General features: G+C 43.6%; 1 protein-coding gene across 2 annotated transcripts in view; it reads right to left on the bottom strand.

Moving 5' to 3' along the window:
- GRM4 (glutamate metabotropic receptor 4) overlaps positions 1-26,457 on the bottom strand; it is a 296,392-nt gene that overhangs the window by 179,577 nt on the left and 90,358 nt on the right. The window contains exon 2 of one of the 2 annotated variants that reach the window (XM_081010049.1): positions 14,502-14,532. The exons of the other annotated variant lie outside the window; for it this stretch is intronic. The gene's annotated coding sequence lies outside the window, so the exon portion shown is untranslated. The remainder of the gene's footprint in view (positions 1-14,501; positions 14,533-26,457) is intronic. 2 annotated transcript variants of the gene reach the window in all.

Here is a 26,457-nt window from a genome sequence, read left to right as displayed (position 1 = left end):
CTGACCATGCAAAAGAAACATCAGGCACCCTGACAGAGCTTTGCAACCTGTGCTAAAGAAGCAGCCCTTGAAAAGGGGGTGGGGATATGAAAGAAAGCAGGAGGTCAGCACCGCTGAAGAGTAGATTTGCTGAACTGAAGTGCTATGTTGGGCTGGGTAAGCTACTGTGCCTCGCAACTGTGCTGTCAGCCTCAAGATAATTATACACTCCCTTAATTATGGTGATTTACATAAAGCACTTGGCTGCTGCTTAAAATATTATCGTAACCTGCTTCAGTGTGATCATATCCAACATATTCCAGCCCCAGCATTTTGAAAACAGGAAGCAAAAAAGGCACCTTCCAGATTAGACAATTGCTGTCAGGTGCAGAGACTAAGGTAGAATGGAAGTCTCTATTAGTAATGGTAGTGGTGTTTGCTTCCCTTGAATCTCATCGCCACCGCCAGCTCAGAGAAAAACATGTTGGTTCCATCCTTGTACAAAGCCCTACAGCAGCCTCAAGCCAAAGCCCACCACTTGTCTCTCAGGAGAATTAAGGGCCGAGATCAGACTTAGTACTTGCTTGTATTTATGAAGTTGTCCTTGATTACCTTGGTAGGTGAATAAGAGTGGCTTGTTGGCTGAGTCACAAGGAGCAACGAAAACAAAGACTTGACACATTTGCAGAGCCATTAGAGAGGAATAGCAGACAGAGACTACAGCTTGGGAGAATGGCTGAGCCAAGGCCTTACAACCCTTGTGGGAGAGGGGCATGGGAAACCACGTTTTATTGTGTAATATTGAATCAATCACTGTCTCCCCACCTAACCTCAGAGGGTTAGCCACTGAAAACTTTGTGCAGTGAAAGGCACCCTAGACATAATTACATTTAAAAGCTCAGTGAAGTCAGTGCCTTGTACTCTTTCCACAACCATGAAGAGGATACAGAAAGATGCCCCTTGTGAGGATCCCCAGTTAGAAAACCCCTGAAATGAAGCCCCATGACAGAATTTCATCCCCTACCACAACTATTTTCCTGCAGAAGACAGTCCTTGCTTTCCCCTGTCTCAGTCAAGTTTATCTTTCATCTCTCCACTCTCCAATTGAACATTTTCTATATATTTTCCCATTGCTGCGTAACTCCCCTTTCTTATTTATTTCTTTCTTTCACTCAGACTCCCCTCTCTCTCCCTCCCTTAAATGTGATGCTAGCTTTGTAAGTGCACAACTGCACCTGAATGCTAAGAGAATCTTGTAAAGTGGTATCTTCTCTTTTAACTACCTGCAGAGAAGGAGAGGGAGAGGAAGGGGAGGAGAGAGAAGGGGGAGAAACGAGAGGGAGAGAACCTTTGTCAAGGCACAAATAGGATTATTATATGTGACAATCTGCTTTCTGCTCCATTGCAAGGGACTGTGATCTGCTTATTAGGTATTTGTGACCAAGACTATTTATGTGATGCTTGATTAAAATTCTGCTCGGTGAGTAAAACTCAAGCATCCTAACAATTCTTGCTGGGGAGTGGTACCTTGTTTTCTCCGCTCTTTCTTCCCCATTCTCTTCTTACAGGGTTATATCAGTTAAAATATTATAGGCACTAAAATAGAGGGGAGTAGTATTGCAGAGCACTTAGATCGTCTGGGGAAATTTTGGCATCAACACACTACAGAATGTTACAGGGTGGTGATCCAACAACAGGCATTTTTCACCATTGCCCCTGCACTATGGAATGCCTTTCCTGCAGCTATCCATGGTTGCTTCAAGGCCCTCTTATTACTGAATTCCTGTTTTTGAAATACATTTTTATAATACAGTGGTACCTCGGGTTACATACGCTTCAGGTTACATACATTTCAGGTTACAAACTCCACTAACCCAGAAATAGTACCTTGGGTTAAGAACTTTGCTTCAGGATGAGAACAGAAATTGTGCTCTGGCGGCGCAGCGGCAGCAGGAGGCCCCATTAGCTAAAGTGGTGCTTCAGGTTAAGAACGGACCTCCAGAACGAATGAAGTACTTAACCCGATGTACCACTGTACTGGTTTACTTTATATTGTACCGCTGTTTCATTGTTGCATTGCCACAAACCTTGAGAGAAGACTCAAGGAAAGGTTATATTTATTTAAATATAATGATTAGAAGATCTGCAAAAGGATAAGGCAATTGGATAAGTGCTGGCTGGTAAGGTTTAATCAATGTGTATGAAGAAACCATTGCTCCACCCAGCTAGTCATGGAAACAGGCACACTCTCTGGCTTCCCAGTCATGGTCTGAGAGAAAACTGCTTAAGTGAGCTTTCAGTGTGAGAACCCAATGTGTGCACCTGGGCTCTGCTGTCTAGAGTGCAACAAGGTGTGGATACCAGGCTGTAAGTGCAATCTCAAGTACCCTCATGCTGTGAGCGATGATTCAAGAGTGCCCTGGCCAAACAATGCCTCAAGATTACCTTTAAAATGTCTTAATTTTCTTTACCTGTCTGCCCTGAATGGCAAAATGACCAAATCAACCATATGGACACACAACTGCTACCCTATTAGGGTGAAGCAGGTGAAAAAGAGGAGTTCCAATTGACAATTAGTGATTACCTCAAAAAAATATAAAAATAAAAATCCTACCCATCCTTGGAAAAGGTGAGTAGCATAAGCCCACCTTGTACAGGGATGGAGGGCACTGTGGTGCAAATTAGGGAGAAGAGGTGGCAGAGCAGCCCTTAATACTATGCTGGGTCACCCCTTCCCATTGGGTACTCCTGTCCACATGGGTTGAAGCCCCCCTCCCCTTGGGAAAGGCCTCCTCAAGGCAAATTCACCCCCGTGAAAGGCAGGAATGTCATTTTCGAATACCACTTAACATATTGAGCGGATTGGAAATTATTTTGTATACATAGTATGTTTTGATGCACAGAGGGAAATGTGTAGGACTGTGTGTACAAGCATGAGGAGGGAAGCCCACGTGTGAATGTGTAAGATAGAATTCTGGGTACAGTGGTACCTTGGTTCTCGAACAGCTTGGCTCCTGAACAAATCAGCTCCCAAACGCCACAAACATGGAAGTAAGTGTTATGATTTGCGAACGTTTTTCGGAAGCCAAATGTCCGACGCGGCTTCTGATTGAGTGCAGGAAGCTCCTGCAGCCAATTAGAAGCCACATGTTAGTTTCTGAACCATTTCTGGAGTCAAACGGACTCCCGGAATGGATTAAGTTCGAGAACCAAAGTACCACTGTATGTGGGATTGGTTGTTTGAATTGGAAATCTAGATCATCAAGAAAAAGGCATTTTGATTGGCAAGAGTGTGACCATCTATGATGGATCATCCACACAGGGTAGACCCACAGTCAACATGATGCACAGGATTCTATCCTGATTTGCATCAGATGTGTGGCCGAATCTTGGATTGTGTACTCTGTTCAGATTCGGCCACTGTTCAGCAAGACTCACATGAGCAGCACACTTTGTTTGCTTCTCACATTTGGATTTAGTACACAAGCAAGGGCCAAGAGGATCTGGAAGTTCACAGTTGCCAAACTTTTTTAAAAACAAAAACAAAAACAAACCCAGACTTAAAATAAATTTTATTTTTTCATCATAATAATGAATAATAATATATTTTTAATGTATATCCCACCCATCTGACTGTGTTTCCCCCACACTCTGGCCAGCTTACAGCATATATAAATAGCATTAAAATTGCTGTCAGAGGCAGGTGTGGGGTAAATTACACTGGATCCTCAAAACATACCTGCAACAGAAGCCACAGATGAGACACAAAGGCCCCTTTTTGCAGAATAAGCTTATTCTCTAGCAGGCCCTGTGTCTGTCCTGCCTGTCCCTACCCCTACGGAAGACCATTTCATTTAGCACATGAAGACTGCAGATTTGGATCCTAAAACCCAAATATCGCATGGCCAGTGGCTCCAGTTCATGGAAACATCTTCGCAACCCATTCCTCCCCTTCAGCCAGAATTCTCCTCCTCTCTTTTTTAATCTAATCCTCTTTTTATTTTATTTTTATTTTTTTATTGAGTTTTATAAACAAGAATGTTATACAAATAAGTATACCTTCAGTGGCTCTGGGCTGCCTACCCCATATCCTTTCCCAGGAAACTCCCTTTCCCAACTTGGCCTGGAATGTCAGTATCAGTTGTGATGATCATAGATGAATTTGTCGGGGAGTCACAGTCACATATGCATACCTCCACCTGGGAACTGGGGGGAGGGAGCCTCCTTCCCACACACCTTTATCTGACTTGCTTCCCAGCCTCTCAAGCAACAGTCCCTCTACTTCTTGAAAAAGATTATATCACCTTTGTCAATCCCTCCCAGGTGCCACTAAGCACAGTGTTATGTAAATATGTGGACACGATGGCTGTCCTGCAATGGTCCCAACTCTACAGATGCAATAAAGTCACTTTTTAAGCTATCCCTCTAACCTCCAGCTCATCGTTCCAAATTAATTTGCCAGCATCTGCTTCCCCTGCAGAAGCCTGATGCTCATCCATCCCAAAGCATTAGGTGATTGTGCATTCAGTCTCAACTCCCAATCTGACAGTTGGGATCCTTCATCTTCACATCCAAAGACTCTGCTCAGAGAGTCATACATTGATATCTTTGTACTTTCGAGTTCAAATCCAGCTACAGAGTAACAAAGCAAGGTTTACAAAGTGAAGGGTGGTGGAAAATAAAATTGCCAGGTTAGTCCCTTTCTATTAATGCTCCCTTTTGCTAAAGCTGATAAGATGACAGTACGCACCAAAAAGAGAAGACCTACCGTATCTCATAGCAAGGCATTGCCCTGTCTTTTTCTGAGATCTGTTCCTGGAACTTAATGTTTGTTAGCTCTCTATATTCAGGGGCCACCTGCCCTTTGGAGATCCTGCCTGGATTTGGTGAAGCTCCATAATAAAACTGCACTGACCCAGCTATGGGTGTGGATTCCTGAGATACAATGTGGGGGCTGGTAACGCTAGCCAATAGTATGTCATGCAATATATAGACCATAGCAATTGCACAGTCACTTATCAGAAAGCTTTCAGTCTGCATTAGATGTGTGGAAAGGCTAGCATGCACATAACAGGAAATACAGCAGTAAGTTCTTCTAGAATGCAACATCTGCCTGAATATTTCTGGCTTTATCAGAAGTCTGTCCTTTTCATGAAGGAAACAATGAGAATATGTTCTGTAGCTGTCATTTTAGGCTGTTGTCTAAACTCAGTTTAGGATCACCTGATGATTTGGAAGCTACAGGCTTTGAGCTCAGGAAGGTTTTTTTCCTCCATTCTGCTTTGGAGAGAGTGTGAAAATGATTCTAGCTCCCAAAATGTCGGGTTTCACAGAGATTCTCCCCTTTCTGCCCCACCCCCTCACCCCCTAGTGCCTTTTTGATCTCACATACTGCAATAGCCTAACTCCCTACATCAGCTATTTTCTCAGATAAAAGTCAAAAAGTGTTTTTGATACATAAAAGCAAATACAGTGTGGGAATTCAAGGTCTTTATAAGAAAAGAAAGAGATAGATTTGCTGCACTTCAGGCTCAAAATTAAAACCCCAAATCCAAAAATCAGATCTGTTTCCTTAAAGACTAGTTCGCCTAGCTGTTCTTTGTGTATGGTGATGATTACGAAGGACTGTTTGCCACATGGTGGCTGATTATTGGAATGATTCCCCAGGTGTCTGCAGATGTGCTGCAATTACTCAAAGCATCCAGTCACACATGAGACTAAATTTTACCACATCCTGGTATCCCATACTTCCAACTGATTATGAACATGATACAGTGTTCTTCAGCATATATGTTGTTGGACCACAACTTCCATCATCCCAGCTGGTTCAGTCAATGGCCAGGGATGATGGGAGTTGTAGTGCAGCAATACCTAAAAAACTCAAGATTGAAGAGGACAGAGATAAAACATCTCTAAGCTGAAATTTTACAGATCACTGGCTCCCCTGTGTAATTGCAGCTGCTCTGCAATGCATTTACAAGAAGCTACCACATAGCAAATGACCATTTGTAGTTACCCTGAGTGATTGTGTCGAATAATATGACTTAGTATTATTGCACATTTTCCAAAAAATTACGGGTTGTATTCAATGTAGTGCTGTCGGGGCTCCCATCAGCACAAGAATTTCTCCTTGCATAATGAAATGTTCTCCCCTCTCTTCCCTCCATGTTCCCCTAAATCTGTTTGAGGGGTTCCCCTGATCCTCCGGAGCAGATTTGGAGGTGGTGTGATTTATTTCTCCTCCTCGTACAAGCCACAGTTTCCAAAGACTATCCAAAAAAAATGAGCCATACATTGCAAAAAGTCATTTTGTAGTGGCTTCCCTACATAACTGTTACATGCAAAATAGCTGTGTGAATTGACTCTGACCCATTCCTAGGGTCTGCATACATTATTACACCAATCCCACTGACATATTTTTATATGGTTCCCCATTTCTCTCTCACTGAAATATAACAAGCTGACAAATTTTCTGTCCTCACTAAAAGCCATAAAAATGGTTAGCAAAATTGCCTAAAACCCCTTCCAAAAATTATGGAAGCTGATGTGTCCATAGAGAAACGGGGAGCCAATGTAGTACCCTCCAGATGTTGCTGGAACTCAGCTGCCATCACCCCAAGCCAACATAGCCAATGGTCAGGGACAATGGGAGCATCCAGAGGGCATCATGTTGTCTACCCCCACTATAGGACATGCAGAACTATAACAAATGCATATGAGTTACAGCAGAGAAAGAGAAGATACTCAGGGCAACCATCTGCTTTGCTGAGAAGACATTCCATCAGGCACCTCCTTTCACTGCTTGCCATTCTATCAAGCTGCAGCAGAGGGAGAGAAGGGAAGCATGACTATCATCAGTTCTACTGAAAGATAATCTCCATTATGGCTTCTCTCCTCCAACCATCACTTGCCAGCTTCCACTTCCTCGCCGAGCGAGAGAGAGAGGACACATCTAAAAGCCATGATTCTTTTGCTGCATATACACATGGAAGGGCATGATGTAATTAAAGAAAACAGAGCTTATGTGTGATCTTTTACACACAGCAGTGCAAATGTTTTGTTCACGTTTTCAACAGTCAGAAAAATGGCATGCATGAAGCAACATTGAGAAGGGACAAGGGTATCAACACAGTACCGAGGTGAACATTTGGTCAGCCAGGGAATTCTCCTTCTGCAAATGAATGTTCTCCCCCCCCCACCGCTTCTCCCTAAGTATGCCCCCTGAATCTCTTTTAGGGGTTCCCCTACCCTCCAGAGCAAAGGGCATGGGCCACTCATGGGGGGGAGGAGGAAATCCCCTTGTGCTGGCCCAAAATGGTAGTAGAATACCATCCTTGGGGGGTCAAACTAGATGAGACAATGAAGATCCCCATTCAGATCATCTGATTCTTTAATGTTTTGCAAAAAGCAGCCATGGGGGAGGAAGGCTTGGGTTCATGGTGCTGGGGAAGGAGAGTTTCTTTTCCTCCACACAAGATTTCTCTAGTGACAGTTGCAACCCCAAAAAGTTATATTTAGCTCTTTAAAGAAAAATGACATATACACAGGCTAGACTTCTCAAGTGCTACTTTAAGAATTGCTGCATGTATTGGGCAGGAGGCACTGGTCCTTCTCAAGACATTTCCTATCTGGAGCAACAGGGTCACAATTTCTATCAAAGGACTGGTACACTTTACTTTGCCTTCCCTCCTCCTCAAATTACAGAAGCATCTCTCTTCTGTGCACCCTCCTTTGCCTCCAGTTTATGAACTAATATAGAGTTTCCTTTAATAGCAGTGCAAGGCACCAATTTAACTGAATCAGTTTCAGATTGGAGAGTATTTGACAATGACGGCAATTTCGTGTTTCCCCACCAGTTGGGATGCTTGGGATAAAATTCTCAAACTTAAACCATCAATTTGAGTCTCAGCACGATTAGCCGAAGCAGCAATATCTGAAGAGTTTATTTTATTTTATTTTAAAATGAGTTTTAAGGAAAAGAAGCAACAGTGCACCATAGCTGGGTCTCTGGGGTACAAATTCTGAGTATGGATGTGAAGTCAAGGAGATCTAAGGCCATACGCTCTCTGCACCGCTTCATCCCAATGATGAACAATGGTCAAGCAATCCCCAGTTGCCACCCCCCTTTTCTGATGAGTGTTTATCTCTCTTTTTTTGGAGTCACGAGCCTTTCAGATCAATACAATGTCTGGCAGATCCTCAAAAATCTTCACTGAAGAACCCCAAGGGCATCTTTGTTGCTTTCTAAACAGCAGCTCCCAAAATATCTGCTCACTAAACTGAAGTAATATAAAGAAAACTGCTTGCGAGAGCCTAGATGTCCCTGTCAATAAAAACAAGAAGCTGTTGATCAGCCACAGACTTGATGGCAGAATCAAGAAACAAAAATAAGCCCAAACATGTTTAGCAAAGGAAAAAGAAAACTAGAGCACTCTCTTCTTGTTCCCCACAAGAATCTGTCGTCTGCATCCTGCTGCTAGACACCACTACTCAAACTAATTTGGGTTCCTATTAGGAATGCAATGTGGTTTTTAATAAACAAGACAAAATTCCTCAGAGCTAGAGAAGTGTTACAAATCAAGCAATGGTTTATTAACAATTACTGCAGCTTTGCAAATTACAGGGAGGTTGGTTGTTTTTTTTTTTAATTTTTTGCATAAGTTGTTGTACTGGTTACAGAGAGTAGAATGAAATATTTCTGTGTTTTGAACAGCCTAAGATCAAATATGAAGAGCAAGCTGGTCAGGACCTGATGGGAATCTTACTTTTGACTACATGTGCACTGCACAATGTTGTTATTACCAACACACACTTTCAACAACAACAAAAAGAAAATATCATGAAGGCACCCTCGGTCGAACCACTGGCAGGTGTCTCCAAAAAATTTTACACTGCACTTGGGAAGACAGGCAAACTAATGCCAGTGTACTGGAAGAAGCAAATTATCACCAGTGTCAAAGCAATGATTCTTCAACATCAACTTGATGATGTTGTTCGGATGTCTGATTATCATCTTTCAACTACTCTATTCTGAACTTAAAAATGGAAAGTGTAATGCTGGTGGTCAACAAAAGAGGTTTAAAGACTCTCTCAAGGCAAATCTAAAATAATGTAGTACAAACACCAACAATTGGGCAACACTGGCCTGCAAACCTGGAGAACAGCCTTTACCAAAGGTGTCATGGGCTTTGAAGACACTCGAACTCAGGATGAAAGGGAGAAACATGCTAAGAGGAAAGCATGTTTGGCAAATTCTCACCGTGATCAACTCCCACCTGGAAACCTATGTCCCCACTGTGGAAGGACGTTTGGATCGAGAATTGGCCTCCACAGTCACTTACGGACCACTGTTAAGACCGTGTTCATGGAAGACAATCTTACTTGGCTACGAGTGATTGCCAAAGAAGAAGAAGAAACTAAGAAATCAACTAACATTTTGAAAATTGCATGTCTGCTATTGTACATAAAATGTCCAAAATATGCAATGCTACATTTCGTTGAGGTGGAAGGATCCACAGAAATAATGATGGCTTTTCACATCCTATCACTTAGACAGCATCTCTCCATTAGTTAGATGGCTAACAAATTGAGCTTTTTCCTCAATCAGTTATCCTGGGATAACAACCCTGTGATCTCTTTGCAACATCTGTTTTTGTTTCATTTGTTTGTTTTTACATAATTATGAAGTTAGACTGAAGTGAGAAGTCTGTTTGCCCTCCTCGGGCAGGCAGCTTTGTGGGCAGGCACTGCGTCTCCCCCATGAACCGGCCTATTGCTGGCTGCATTGTACTCCTGCCACCAAATTGGCCAATGGCGGCAGGTATGTAGGGCGTGTCACCTGGGCGTGGTGCCAACTGACCAGTAGCGATGCTTGGCACCACACCCAGGGGAAGGATAAATACCTGGCCAGTAGGGCCTTTCAGATTCTCTCTTACCAGTTCTTCTCCCTCAAATTAGGGTTTTTTTTATCAATAGTATGACTCTGCTATGGACAATGTCAGTCTCCAGATTCAGGGGCCGGGCAGGAATTTTTCCCATCTGGCAAATTGGCTCCGCCATTTGGGTTTTCGCCTAGCTCATAGCAATCGCCACAACTTTATAAGGCAAACAGGCATTAGATAACCCTAGTTTTTGTTGGTGGGGAGGTTGTACCCTTTGTCTGCCCCTCCATGGGTAAGGGTATCCCATTAAAAGGATCTGGGAGGAGTGGCTCCTGTCCAATGCCCAGACAGGGGCTAGGGCCATACCACTCCGCCAATGGGGACTGCTTGGGAGATGCCCCGATTTGACGTAGGTCATAGGGCGCGCGCACACACACACACACACACACCGCTGGCTGCATCCTTAGAAACACTCCCAGTGGACAAGCAGGAGTGACATGCACCATTGCTTACCTCAATGTCAATGGCCAAATCTTTCACATCTGTAACCAATAAAGTTTTGGCCTTGTTTGATCCCAAAACCCCAATAAACTGTGTGTTGTCTAGTTATCTGCACCTTGGGGAATAGGGTGGTTGCAGGGCCTCGCAATGCAGAAACAAAAACCCCAAAAGAACCTGCAACCTTGGGAAGATCGGGAGTTCTTGGCTTACCTCTTTTATCCCATGATAAGGCATGGAAAATAGCAAATAGGTTGAAATATGGGCCACAACTTTTTTTGTTCACATGTCTCATCTACAACATTATTAACTAGTTAAAGCCAGCCTTCCCAAATTCAGGTACTAAGCAGGAATACTTAGTACCAAGACAAGGACTAGGAACTGTCATTCCCACCAGCCAACATGGCTGGCTAGCCCCATTCTGGATCCAATCATGGAATCAATCACATAACTGAGATTTGCTCTTGAATGCACACATATGTAAACTTCTTGGCAGTTGTGAGGATGCTTCTTGGGAGTGAGGATGCTAACACCAGATCTTCCTGGGCCTGACGATCTTAGGTTGTTGCTTAGGGTATAATTCATCACTCTTGACATCTCAAAGTGCTCTCCAGTGCCCACAAAATGTCTTCATCCCTTGAAGCTGTGCAGAACCTGCTGTGATCTATTCAGTCCAACTGAAGCCAATACTTAAAACCTTCACTAATGTGGCAGTGCAGTGTAGGCAAAACCAGCTCTCTCCCTGCAGCCAGATTAGGAAAAGGATCAAAATAAAAATAAAAAATTCATAAATGTCAGCAATTGGCTAATCCTTCACTGCCCCAAATCAGGTGAGGAGTGGAGTATCACAGTGGCTAGAGGTGCACTTGGAGTTATGAATGGTCAAGCAGGAGGAGATGGGAGGCAAAATCCATGTTCATAAGGCAGACTGGGGAGTGCAATACCTCGGGATGGTGGAGTTCATAATTCTAGAAAGGAACACAGTGGCCTGTGACTGATCATGAATTGTATTTCTCTTTTTCTAAAGCATGTTTCAAACACCCATGAATTAAGAAACGACAGACTGGGTCAGATCAGGGTTGCAAACTGAGTACCATACAATGGGGAAATAATACAGTTTAGTAAAAGGGACACACACAAACACACACACACACACACACACACACACACACACACACATTAGTACAGTACATCCACTGTAGAGCATTTTTTTAATGGGATCAACCAAATATTGATCAAGGTTTCGTGATCTTCAGAACTTTTTCTCCAGCTGGATGTTAAAACTGGGAAGAAGAATGTGAAGAGAGAGAGAGAGAGAGAGAGAGAGAGAGAGAGAACAGCCTGGTGCTGGCAGGATGTTAGAGCCACAAACTATGCAATTTGCAACACTTAAAATGAAGTGCTGTAAGAGTTATACAGATTTAATTAGATTAGCCTCTGCTAGATTCTAACCAGATTTCAACACAGAGGACTGTTGGGACAAGGAAACTATAATAACTGAGCATTTCCCCCTCCCACTTCCACTCATCTATATAATCAATCAGCTACTCAGATCCATCACTATATAAATGGAACACGCCTTTTAAGTCCAGGTTTTGCCATGGCATGTACACCATCATCAGTATCTGGGCTCTCTGCATTTTTTCGAAGCCAGGGAAAATGGGATGAGGGAAGGTGTTCCAGATATGGCTCTGAAACAGCTGATCCCAAAACAATTAATAATTTCATGCTTTATTTTATGCAGACCTTAGGTTCACAAAGAAGATGGGGTTGATTTAATTAGAATTTCTGCCATCAAGCCATTTGGTTTGAGCTTTTAATTAGGGTAGCATAAGAAAAGAAAGAAAAAACCCTGTAAGGGCTGCCAGAACAAGGTGATGTTGCTTTTAATCAATGGCTTCTGGCCTTTTTAATCAGGTATTCTTTGGCACAACACCCCCCCACCCCCACCTCACAAAAGAAAAACAGATTATTTACAGTCAGGAAGGAAAGGACAGGCAGAAAGCTAGCTTACAGATAGCTGTGCTATAATTGCTTTCACAAATCTTCCATTTACTGAGTAATACATAGGGATTCGGGTCAACTTGGTCTCATAACCCTAAAGAAAAGTATACATAGACTAGAGATGTTCCTGAAGAAGAGCAAACAGAGCACCCACATGCTTTCTTGGTCTACATTGTTTAACCTGCCTAATTCAGTGCTCTAGTTGGCTAAAATCAAAATTCACATACTATCCAGGAAAGGGTTAAACCCCTGCACTCCTTTGCTCAAAGTGGCAGCTTCATGGCGTTGTTGTGAATTTATGAGTCTATTAATGAGTTCTGTATACCAGATATTCCAACTCAGAAAAACATACAGATGCTCATGTTGCCTCCAAAATCACTTTTCCCCGTGACCTTCAATTATTTGTTTTTTTTCTTTCTTTGTACATCATCAACCCCCAAATCAAATCTTATTCAGAAATTTCTATCAAGAGGAAGGCTTTATCCAAATAGTCAAGGATGACTGCAATCCTATACCCACTTGCTTGGGAATAAGTCTCACCGAAATCAAAGGAGATTTCTTCTGAGAAAACGTGCATGTTTGCACTGATTTGAAAACAACAGCATGGTATAAAATCCACCCATAAAAGATAGAAGGATACCTGGTGCAATAGTCTGGTGAGCTTCTTTTTAAAATAAGATGAGGCTAAGTACCGGTATTTACCATACTTTTCCATCCAAAAGTGTATAAGACGCCCCCCCCCCTATTTTTAAGAACTCAAATTTAAGAAAATGGGGGGAGATGGCAAGAGTTGTTGAGCTTTTTTTAACGGAGGATTGCCCAGAGTTGTTGATCCTTTTGGGGGGGGGGGTTTACCTGGAGCATCAGCCAACCAACACCACCCATTGACGCAGCACCCAATAACATGCACAATAGCCGCTGACAGCTGCAGCAGCAACCAATCAAATGTCCACCCTGTGCGCTATCCATGTATAAGATGACCCCCACTTTTTAGCATGATTTTTGATGAAAAAAACATAGTCTTATACATGGAAAAGTATGGTACAATGAGCACATGCAAACTTCAAATAACTCAATGAAACTGTAGTGGGTTGTTGTTGTTTTTAAAGAGCATCAGGGAGCAATCCTAACATTAGCCACCCAACCTGGTGGCGTTACAAAATGGCAGCACCACTGCCACATCCACACAGCGGCCAGAGCAGAAAAGGGGGGCAGGCAGATAGCTGCACTAGCTTGGAGCTGGTGTAGCAACTGGGCCTGGATTAGTCCCAAAGTGAACACTCGTTGGCAGTGGGACCAGCTCTGGAGCCAATGGGTCCCAGGAAGGATAAGCCCCGATGCCTTGCCCCCCCCCCCCTTCAAAGTAAAGTCCTGTTTTGAGGCTTTCTGCTGGCTGCCAGTGGTCGTAATCCAGAGCCCACCAATCCCACTTCTGCCCACCTACGCTGGCAGGGCAGATGTGGCATAACATAAAATTGGCTGCCATGATCCAAAAGATCAAAAAAAGAAGCAGGAGCACAAAATGGTCCAGGCATGCCACTGCATAGTGAGGGAGGCAAAGCACCTACCACTGGGCTCCTTCACAGAGGGAAGCTCTTTGCGCCTCTCCTGTGCTCAGAGTGGGGTGTGTAATTTTGGAATCCAGTGAAATGTGGGCATGTTTAATTAAGTGTGTTCCATGCTTTGGGGGAGAAGACAAGCTAGTGCAAATCGGAACTGAGAATAAAGACCAAACAGCCTCTTGTACAATTGTGAATTTTCGAGGGGTCCACATACAAAGTACTAGCAGCTTCTCTGGCACCCATGGGCAACAGGTTGGTTGCCCTTAAACAGACTTGAGTGGTGAGCTGTATCTGGAGTGTATCTGGCCCAATGTTGTTTTTTTAGGCGCAAAGGAAGATGAATGATAAGTGTGGAAGAAGAAAACAGGCTGCTGAGCCCGTGTGGCTGCTTCGAAAAGCTAACAAAGGACTGGAGAGTTTTGATGCAACCTCAGAGGAATTACAAAAGATAAGAGAAGCGAAAGCAAGGGAGGGGAAGGAGAGAGACAGAAGGGGAAAGGGGGAGAGGAAACAAGATTCTCAAATCAGCACTTGTCCTATTTCATAAGCAAAATGTAGATCAATAAATTACACTCACTTTTCAAGATTTAACATGCTGACTCCATAACCTTGTCAAGTGTGATACATCAGCCAAGGAAGCAGGATGCCAAGCCAGGAAAATGAGCAGGGTTTGAGGAGAAACACATGGGGAGAAGAACAAGGGAGAAAGGAAACCCCTGTTACAAAGACGGTGTGCCACCTCTTAGGAGAGAAACCCAGATTGATCTGTTCTTGAGGGTTTCACTTCCCTTGGAGTCCCTTTAGTACACCTAGGCTTCATAAGCTCCACACATTTAAAGAACATGGCTTCCCCCAAAGAATCCTGGGAGCTGTGGTTTGTTAAGGGTGCTGTGAATTATAGCTCTGCATGAGATAAACTACAGTTCCAGGGAAATGTGTTTTAAATATACACAGCCGTAGTTCCCTTTTATCTCCTCTTCCTCTTCTATTACATCCTCTCCCTTTTCCTGTCCTCCCACTAAATGGAGGCAATTTTCAGCCTTTCTGAGGGCACGAGGAATGATTTCCTTAGCAAATTCCCCAAGAGAAAGTGGAAGAGGAGCACCCACCTGGGAAAATATGGATGTCAGTTCCATTTGGCTCAGGGTGACTGGGCATCTGGAGCTTTCAATGGCATAATTATCTACTACTACTAGGACTACTGCTGTTTCTGCTATTACTGCTGCCACTACTTCATTTATCAGTTCCCTTTCCAGTGAACTATCATACATTTTTTAATATATAAAAAACCCCAAAGCAATAAATCAGAGCAGTTCCCAACAGCGGTGCAAAAGTAGAAAATCCAAAGTTCAGCTCCCATCCTGCATATATATATATATATATACACACACACACACACACAGGATTCATGGAAGCAAAAGCACACCTACCCCAATAAAGATCCACAACTCAACAATTCATTCACAATTGGCTTTTGTGTAATGACCCACAACATGGGTCAGTGTGTATTGCCTTGGATCGACTATTTGTCTCATCCGCTCAATCTGCCACAGCCTGTCTTCACATGTAGGAGAAGTCCCTAACTCACTTAGGGTTTGATACCTATTGGCTACCCTGGTTTAGCTGACCAATCAAAACCATTTCCCAAGGTGTGGCCACTGCTGCATGCTGACAGCTTCTAGGAGCTACTGGTGAGAGCCGAGGACAGGGTGGGAACCAAAAGTGGACAAACTACCCCAGAAAGAGCATGATGTGTCCGCCACCAGAGGTACTATCCCTCCCCTAATACTCCATACACACAAAAAGGAAAAACCCTAAGAAATGTCATGTTAGCCTAAAAGCAAAACAGTCTGGAGCATGGAACCAAGATACAGTGGTACCTCAGGTTAAGAACTTAATTCATTCCAGAGGTCCGTTCTTAACCTGAAACTGTTCTTAACCTGAGGTACCACTTTAGCTAATGGGGTTGCTGCTACGCCACCGCCGTACAATTTCTGTTCTCATCCTGAAGCAAAGTTCTTAACCCGAGGTACTATTTCTGGGTTAGCGGAGTCTGTAACCTGAAGCATCTGTAACCTGAAGCGTCTGTAACCTGAGGTACCACTGTACTTCCTAGAGAGGCCAAGATACTGTTACCATAAAGCACCAATGCTGCAGCAAGCAAAGGCTCTAGCAGCTCAGCCAGCTGCTTGTGGCTGGAAAGCCAGACAGGATGTTTGTGACTGTTGCCATGGGAACAAAGGGGCAGTCCATTCTGTATTGAGCACCGGATGTTAGCTCAGTGTGTGTGTGTCATATGACCCGTACTGGATGTACTTGGGAGGAGTTTCTTCTTGCTGTTGTTGAGTGCAGACATGTTTCTCTGTACTGATGTAAGAGGCAGAAATAAATGATGTAAATAGTTTTCTGTCTGCTTCTTTCCCCTCCCTGGGGACACCAAAGGGGAGAGAGGAAGAACGGTGTGTTCCTCTCATACATCTGAGAAGAATCGCCGGACCTCGCCTGCTTATCAGCAGAGTGGAGACGCGGGGAGGTCGACAGGAATATCTGCCGGTGCCTACGCTGTGGCACATTCCTCTGACCCAGGCAGAATTCCAACAGTGGCAGCCTTCGGATGGTTGCGATTCATCGGACATCTGCATGAGAGGCTGGTGGATTGTCCTCCTCTGCTCCAAGGAGGAAGAGAAGCGTCTGAAAGAAGCCAGAGGCTCCACAGACAGCTGATGGAAAGAAGAGGTGTTTTCCAGAGCAACAAAGTTCAAGGTATGCTGCATTTCGGGCTAAAAGAGTGAACGCAGGAAGATTAATTCCCTGGTTCACGGAGCTGCGTTTCAAAGAAAACAAACGCTCCGGGAGAAGAGGCCTGCAGCTTGAAGGCTGAAGCCTGCATTCCACAAATTTTTGTGGTAGATAAGATGTCCTATTGAAATGCATTGTTGCTAGGTAACGGTCCTGGAAAGTTACTGGCAAAGGGGCTGGACTCTGAGTGTAAGCCTGGGAAAGCGAAACAAAATCAGAGAATGTTTTGGCTACAAGGTTTACGAGCTCTTGGAAGGGACTTTTCAATAGCAGCCTCAGTTTAGCTGCCAGGTGCAAAGAGCGTAAACAATTTGCAGTTTGCTGCGTGAGAAAGAAAAAAACAACTGTTGGATTTTACAGTTTGTTTGACAGCGTGAAAGAGGCTTGGCTTCAAGATGGATGCCAAGAAAGGGGGAGGTTTGCCTTGCCCACCTCCCTTAACCAATGACAATTATTCATCTTGGTCTGTAAAGATGAAGGCCCTGCTGCAGAATCAGAGGCTTTTTGATGTAATTGAAAACCCCATCCCTGCAGCACCAACCAGAGGTTGGGAGTCACAGAATGTAAGGGCCAGGACTACTATAATTCTGTGTGTCTCAGATGATCAGTTGGTGCATGTTCAGCATTTAGAAAATGCGAAAGAGGTATGGGACACGCTGCGTACAACGCATCAGAGAGATGCTGGTTCTTCAGCGTTGCTGTATTTTGAGAAATTGACCAATCTGAGACTTGCGCCTGATGGAGATGTTCAAGCGCACCTGACAGAAATGAAGTTTCTGCGTCAACAGATGGTGGAACGCAATTTTCGTCTTCAGGAGGAAGTGTTTTGCTTCATGATGATAAACAGCCTTAGCCGCACCTACAAGGTTGTTGCCAGTCAGCTTGGTTCCCTACCGGCCGCGCAGCTGACCGCGGAGAGAGTTTGTGCTGTGGTCCTGAATGAACACGACAGACTTGCTGCACTGGAAGAAAAAGACAGGGGGAGGGAAGAACAGAGTTCTAATTCCCCCACTGATGATGCTACTGGGAAGCATGGTGTAGCATTGAGTGCTGTCCGATGCTACAATTGTGGACAGACTGGGCATCTACAGCGAAACTGTAAGAAGCCGCGCCAGTCAAGAGGAGCAAAGAGCAGCTCTACGAAGCCTCAGGCGTCAGGCAAAAGCCGTACCAAGTGCCAGGTGAAACCTGCAAAGGCTATGATGGCGAAAGGAACCACGCCAGATGTTGGGAACTCGTTCATAATTGACACGGGCGCAACGGTTCACATGTGCCCGCACAGAGGACTGTTTTCGACGTTGAAGAAGCAAAGCTTCACTGTGAAACAGGCCAACGGTCAGGAGTTGGAAGCAACCGGAATTGGGACTGTGTATCTTGAGAGTCTGAACTTGACTATAAGTGATGTTTACCTGGTTCCAGAACTGAGATTTAATCTGCTGAGCGTGTCGCAGATTGCAAAGAAAGGACTGAAATTGTCCTATGATGCTAAAAGCTGCAAGATCTACAAAGATGGAGAACTGTTTCTTACTGCCAAAGAGAAAGATGGACTGTATTTGTTGACTTTTGATCAAAGTGATTACATGAAATGTAATTCTTCTGTTTCTAACGAAATCTCTCTTGCAGGGGTGACCAAGACCAGTGTGAGCACCAGGAAGGTGACTAAGACGAAGAAGGTCAACAGAGCATTTCAGCGGGTGTATGCTGATGTGATTGGTCCTCTAGAACCATCTAGAGGCGGTGCAAAGTATTACCTTTTGTGTGTGGATTGTTTCACTAATTATTCTTGGGTTTATATGATGGAGAAACCGCAAGAAACTTTAGAAAAGTTTCAGGAATTTTGTGACAAGGTTAAAAGTATGCATGATGCTAACATTGATTGTCTTTTCACAGATGAGAAGCCAATTTTTCTGTTACAGAAGTTTCAGAAGTTCCTGGATGGAAAAGGGATAGACCACAAAGTGGCAGTTTCGCAAGAAGCGTGGAACAGAGGGGTCTGTGTAAAAGTGAACAAAGAATTGCAAAGGGGATGAATGCGCAATTGCTGAGTTCACATTTGCCACATGAATATTGGGCCGAATCGCTAGCGTCCTATCTTCATGTGTGGTTGAGAAAGGTCTCAACAGAGTTGGGATGTTCTCCTTTTGAGAAGCTGTTCAATAGAAAACCTTCTGTTGCCTATTTTAAGGTTTTCGGGTCTCATGTGAGAACAGAAGCTCCAGGTGGAGTAAAGAATGCCAGAGGCATTTTTGTGGGTTATGAAAAGGGTCTCTACAGAGTAATTTTGTCTGAATCTGGTCAGGTGATTCTCACAAAGTTCCTAGAGAGTGCTCCAAAGCAAGAGCGGGTAGTGCAGACATTTCCCACAGAGGATTCTGATGATAATGATGATGATGAGTTTGATCTTATTGAGTTCAGTAGTACTGATGATGACAGCGATAGCTCAGACAGCTCAGTTGTCACAGTCATTGAGAGGAAATCTCACACAATGGATAGACCTTCACAGGTGAAGGAAGAACCACTGATTGCTACTGGTTCTCGACAGAGTCCAAAGGTTGAACCAGAAAGCAGAGAAGAGCAGCAACTTTTACGTAGGTCTGAGAGAGCAACGAAGGGTGTACCACCCAAGAGGTATTCAAAGGAGTTTGCTAACCTTGCATATGTTGCTATTGTAAACGACCAAGGACAGATTGAAGCTGTGTCTGAGTCAGAGACAAAGGCACAACAGAGAGTTGTTAACCGAGGTAATGCGAAGTCACACAACCAGAGAGGTACATTGGTTAAACCAGTGGCGGGTAGTTCCAAGGGTGGAACTGAAACAACAGGGGAATGTTATAAATATAACAACTGTTTGTTTTCTTCTCTGGATGACGCTTTGCTCGCAGCACACATTGATACTTTAGGGGGAGTATGTTACCATAAAGCACCAATGCTGCAGCAAGCAAAGGCTCTAGCAGCTCAGCCAGCTGCTTGTGGCTGGAAAGCCAGACAGGATGTTTGTGACTGTTGCCATGGGAACAAAGGGGCAGTCCATTCTGTATTGAGCACCGGATGTTAGCTCAGTGTGTGTGTGTCATATGACCCGTACTGGATGTACTTGGGAGGAGTTTCTTCTTGCTGTTGTTGAGTGCAGACATGTTTCTCTGTACTGATGTAAGAGGCAGAAATAAATGATGTAAATAGTTTTCTGTCTGCTTCTTTCCCCTCCCTGGGGACACCAAAGGGGAGAGAGGAAGAACGGTGTGTTCCTCTCATACATCTGAGAAGAATCGCCGGACCTCGCCTGCTTATCAGCAGAGTGGAGACGCGGGGAGGTCGACAGGAATATCTGCCGGTGCCTACGCTGTGGCACATTCCTCTGACCCAGGCAGAATTCCAACAGATACTTCCTAGAGAGGCCAAGTGTTGCCAAAACTATGAGGGGCCAGGGGTGAGGGGCAGCCCTCCAGGCCTCTCCTATCTGGACCTCCCCGTCCCCAATCACAGACTCATTTCTACACCCTCCTTGAGTATTTTTGCCTGGCTGGAATGCTCCCTCAAACTGTTCCCACAATGGCTATGCTCAACCTCAATGGTCAGAGGCAGGAATGCTTCTGAAAACCGGTTACTGGAAGCTACTGGAGGGGAAAGGGCTTTGTCCTTGGGTCCTGCTCAAGGGTTTCCCACAGGCATCTGGGGGGGTGGTACTGTGAGAAAAGGATGCTGGACTAGATGGGCCAATGGCTCTTCTTACATTCTTCCAATAATACCTCATGTTTACCTGGCTGAGGGATGGAGAGGTGTGTTTGCATGGCTGGAATTCAGTCACTAATGCAAAAGTAAGAGTCTCATCCATGCCTATTTTTGCACCTGGCCCTGACAACCAGAGTCACATGGCTCCTGAAAGTTTGCTCAAGAGTGAGTGTGTCCCTCAAGCTAAAAAAGCATTCCCTACCCCTATTCTAGGGGGCAGATGCCTAGGAATATGTGTCAATCCTACAAGTAAAGGAAAATGTCACATAGGATTCAATGCATCATAGTTTCTTGGATTATACCCAGGCAGGCATAAATGGAAATGCATCTGGTCTTTTAACAATAGAAGTGGAGAAATCAGCTTACTTAGTAAAGAATGCTTGGACTAAGCAAGTTATTTTAACTTTTCAGAGAGGAGATTGTTAATGTTGAAAAGGAATATTTAAACCTGAAGGGAAACAGATAAACAATGACTTAAATTACAGTTTGGCTCAAATAGACAGTGAGGTTCTATTCAAACAGACTGGAAACTAACTAATGGAAGAGCTTGGGATCACTTCCTATGTTACAGCTCCCATGTGGCAGTCAGCTGAAAGCACTTCAGGCATGAAGACACTCAGTGCAATTGGGCTGGTTCGTACATTAAGAGGCTTACAAATGTTTCAGTCACCACAGGGAAGCTATTTTTAGCAGTCCCCATAGGGGTTGAAGTGGTGATCTGATTTGGGGGTATTGGTGTAAATTGTGGATTGCTGATATTGGGTTTAATAAAAGAGGCTATTGGGCAGATTGCAAGAAGCTATTGTATTATTGGAATGATAATCATGAGTGGAATAGATAGGCACTGGTGAGTTTGTGTTCCACAGGAAATGTAGAAATTAAGGTGGGGGGAGGAGAAGAATTGTGCATCAACAATACAAATAAAAATGACAACAGAGGGAAAATGACACCAGAAATGACAAGGCAAATAATACCAAAAAAATGGGTTGTATTCAACTAAGTCCTGATTAGAGTAGACCCATTAAAATTAATGAACCAAAATTAGTCATGGTGATTAACTTCAGCAGGTTTACTCTGTGTAGGACTAGCAATGAATACCACCCTAAATAAATTGGGCTAAGATCATTTTGGGCAATACTGTGACTGTGGTTTCAGAGCTTTGTTGCAGAAACAAGTACAAATTTAATTCTATGGTGTGTGTTTTTTAAAAAAACTAAACTATTAAAACCAATTTAAAGGAATCCTACTATTCACTGTGGGTGTGATTTTACAGTATGTGCCTCAATATGTGGAAATGACATTTTCACCATGCCACTTAATGTTTGTTTCATACTTGTGAGATATTGATATTTTTAGCGTGGCAGCACCTATTTTGTGAAACTCCCCGCCAATTGATATTGGGCAGGTACCCTCATTGTACTGCTTTCAACACCTGCTAATAACTTTTTTGTTTAGGAGAACCTATCCAGATAATTTTAACATGTACATTTGTTTCTAAAATCTATTGATTTTATTTATTTTGTAATCATTTTATTACTTTTACTATTTTAAAGTTATTTTTATTGCTATTTTTTATCATTTTATGTAAACCACTTAGATATACTTTCTTGATTAAACAGTATATAAAGGTAAAGGTAAAGGTAAAGGTAAAGGGACCCCTGACCATTAGGTCCAGTCGTGGCCGACTCTGGGGTTGCGCCGCTCATCTCGCTTTATTGGCCGAGGGAGCCGGCATACAGCTTCTGGGTCATGTGGCCAGCATGACTAAGCTGCTTCTGGCGAACCAGAACAGCACACGGAAATGCCATTTACCTTCCCGCCGGAGCGGTACCTATTTATCTACTTGCACTTTGACATGCTTTCGAACTGCTAGGTTGGCAGGAGCAGGGACTGAGCAACGGGAGCTCACCCCGTCACAGGGATTCGAACCGCCGACCTTCTGATCGGCAAGTCCTGGGCTCTGTGGTTTAACCCACAGCGCCACCCACGTCCCTTAAAACAGTATATAAATCTTAAAACAGTATATAAAACTTGCTAAATAAAAATAAATACATACATTTTGGTTTCTCTGCTATAGGTTGGGGAAATAATGCAACTAGCAGTAGCTGGAGCCTGTGCATTCCTAAGCATAATGAAAAATTTTCTTACCAATGCATTCAACCAGAAATAATGGATTAAAAAAAAACACCTTTAGTTATAAGGAGGATGTGATAAGGGTAATTATGATCATGAGCCAATTTTATTTGATTAAATCAGAGGGTTCTTGAGAACCACAACTGTAACTTAAGGTGTTTGCTATTTCAATTGCACCTTTTATGAAAAAGAGTTAGCAATGTACCTGAAGTAAGGGACCTACTGTTTATTTATTACATGTAAATAGATACAAAACAGGTTTGATATTATTCAGTCTTGTTGTTATGTGACATAATCCACCTACCCAAAAATGCAACCACCTCTGCATGAGCAACGACAATTATTTAAGGAAGGGCAAAGATGATAACAAATCCCTGCATCTCACATCACATTGAGACAATCCATTCCTTTAGGAACGATCACCAATACATTTTGCTGCCCTGTCTCATGGGTCAGTCCAAGCCCAGGTTTGCATGCCAAGAGGTTGAGTGAAAGGATATACAAGGAAAACTACATCTTTTCTGCACAGTTTATTGCAGATATTGATCCAATTCTCTTAAACGTGCGCTGGAGGCCACTGATTTGTGTTGTTGTTTTCTTGCCTTCGATAAGGATTTGAGAGTCTGAACTTCAGCTGGTACAAAGCCATCGACTTCAATAGAGCTACTTCATTTAGCCACCTGGGGGCCTGAAAGTCATGGAATTATATGGGAGCTATTAACAAAATAAAATGGCAAACAATTATAGCTGTCACAGGACGATCTCACCAGCCGCCAGCATACCTGCAGCAGGGCACCCAGCCATCTGCTGGCCCCAGCTTATGCTGATGGCTTCTAATGCAAAAGTGCATTTCAGCGATTGCCTTACAATGATTTAAAAAGGAGAGAAGAAAAGTGGAGAACAAATGTAAACTACTGTGTGAAGCAGGCGGTGGTGGTAATGGTCCACCAGGTGTTAGCATCACATTTGTATTCCCAATTGAGAGAGATCAGAATCCATACAAGATCTGGAGGGTCAGATTTCAAGAAGGTCAGCACCCAATTAAAAACCAAAATAGATGCTCAATTCTCAAAGTGCTGAGCATCCATTGTATCATCCCAGGGCAAGGTCCCAGAAGATAGCAGCTGGGTAATGAAGCCAAAGAGGAGCTTTCCTTGAGAATCCTACTCTGGAAGGAAAACCAGATGCCTTCCTTTATGCCTTGCTGGAGAAACTGGACATGGAGGAAGGGTTTAATTTATTTCATGGGCACAAACCACCCCATGGTCTGAGGTGCAAGGTCAGCCAAGCCATTTGCTGTGGCAATGGTCCAGTGCCATTTATATAAGTGACTGAGGCATGTCATCACATTAGTCAGTCAGTGGGTCTGTCGAGTGTCAGGGTCAGGCTTGAGGAGCTGGAATCTGTAGCAACAGAAGTACTTTCTACTTATACATATCTGTACCTGTATCTGCAAAGCCTACAAACTGTATGTATATATGGAACTGTATTACTGAAGCCTGATCTTCTGCAGCAGTAAACTATTTTAGACCTTAAGCTGCCTCTGTGTGGTGACTGGAACTGGGGGTAACTTCCAGTTTGTAGGTATCTCACCTAAGATTCCCAATATGCCCTTCTTTCTCCAAAACACCAGAGAAGTGCACCACTGATGGATGTCATGGTGTACATGACCTTGTGGGAGAATGATGTATGTGCCCAGGGTATAAATATCCATGTTCATCACAGAACAAAAGCCAAGGAAGGGAGTTGGAGAAGGGATTGACAAATGTATCTAAAGGCTAGGGTATGATTCCTTAAGCCTCAATTTCCCTTTCATATGCTTTCACCCTGAATTACTGAGAGAGCAGGGAGAGCCATAAGGATGAAGAAAGAATGACTGTCACAGCCAGGAGAATTGATTCTCAAACTTTTTTGCTGGAAGCCAAATGAAGTGAGACAATCGACTCACAGAAGTGAGACAATCGACTCCACATGAAGCATTGATCATGAAAATAAGACAAGGACTTCTACCTCTGCCCTTCTTCATTCTCCTCCATGTTTTTTGTCCTCTGTGGGTACCCATCAACCCTCCTGATCAGTTTGCCTTCTGAGTTGCCCTGTCAATTTTCCCTTCAGTTTACCATGCACCAGTGCTTCACTGCTAGTCTGCGAAGGCCTGATTTTGACGTGGTCTGATCTATAATTAAGAGCTAAGGTAATTGGAAACCGAAGTCAGCCTATTATTCCTTTGCCAATAATTCTGAAAACACTTGGGGGTTCTTCCTTTCTTAGAAAAAAGCGTTGAGTTTTTCTCCTCTGATTGCTTCTCACATCTACCCCTCCTGTTCCATAAAACCCTCATTTAATTTTGGGCTTTGAAAATGTCCTACCTAGATACTATAGCTAGTCAGTCTATAAGAGTGCATGGCTTCCATCATCACACAACAGAACACAGCCTCCAGTGTGGATCACAGCAGCTTGGGCAGGTCCTTTAAAAAAAAAAAATAAGAGAAATGTTCCAACTTTCATGTTTGAAGATCAAGTGCACAATGTAAGAGCCAAGTAAAGCCATATGAAATATAGCCCCATTTAAACAAGTGAATGATAAAAGAATAAAAAAGTTATGACATTTCCATTGCAATGCACCAAAGCAAAAGTGCTAAGACAGAAGCCAGCCAGTTAAAAGAATTGCTCTGAGCAAAGAGATACATTTCTGGTGCATCAAACCAACCCATCTTTCAGGAGCATGCCAAACAAGAATTCCTATTAGAAGGGCAATGGGCCCATTAACCTCCCCAGCAGTACCTTTTATAATCCTTTTATAGCCCAAGCTAAAAATTCTATCTGAAGCTATGCATGTTAAGGTTTTCAGGATGTTTTCTGAACATCTATAGGGATCAAGCAGGAAAGGTCCCCAAACCCCCAAGGTGTGTTTCCTATCCTGGAGGCTAATATACCCTCCCAAATCTAAATTATCTTCACAGTTAAATATAGAGTGCTGTAATATTAATAATGAAATCTAAGTCTCCTAATGTGTTTTCTTTTAGGACTTTCTTGCTACTCTGGTGGTGGAGGTGGAATAGGGGAAAGGAGGGAGATCCCCCCCCCTTCAATGAGTGGCACTTTGTTCCAGTTGCAAAGCAAGCACTGATCGCATGTAGAAACACAGTTGTCGCAATGTTAATGTCAGCCAGTGCTCCTGGTATTGAGCTCCTAGCTGCAGGAGTAGACCAAATACAGAGGGGCAGGGAAAGAAACCTGACTCCCGTCCTCTTTTCCACTGCCAAAGTACAGGTGGGGAAGCTTTGACCCTCCAGATGTTATTGGACTCCAACTTTCATCAGTCCCAGCCAGCATCGCCAGAGGGCAGAGATGGTGGGAGTTGTCCATCAAGAGGGTCACAAGTATCCCCATCCTATGGTAGAGGAATAAAGGAAGAGGAGGGCATCTGAAGGGAGGTCTAGCAGGTGGATGAGAGGGGTGGCCTGGAAGATTGGAGCCTCTTTCACTCCCTGCGGGCTTGGAATAAACTGAGCTATTTTCCAAGATCAAGAAAAAATGCTCAGTTTTCTAAGCTCAATTCCAAGCCTGAATAGGGAGTTCACTCCATTATTTCTCCCTGCTGCACTGAACATGAGAAGGAGGGGTTAACTGCATAGCTATGGCTCTCCAATTTCACTTCTGCACTTTCTCACTGTAGATTTCAGCACCAATTCACAATGCTTTCCCCAATAGTCTGCTCAAAACCCTACCCCCAGCGCATGACTTCCAGCGATACATTAACCATCTAAAAGCCAAAATATTCTGTGGCACCTGGTTTATTGCGACACAAGCTTTGACAGGCCACAACATCTGTCGTCAGCTTTGCAGAAGCTGTCAAAAAGGTTAGGCAG

The sequence above is a fragment of the Podarcis pityusensis genome (assembly GCF_964106645.2).
Source record: "Podarcis pityusensis genome assembly, chromosome: 6".
Classification (NCBI taxonomy): domain Eukaryota; kingdom Metazoa; phylum Chordata; class Lepidosauria; order Squamata; family Lacertidae; genus Podarcis; species Podarcis pityusensis.
This window is presented reverse-complemented; position numbering and strand designations above follow the sequence as displayed.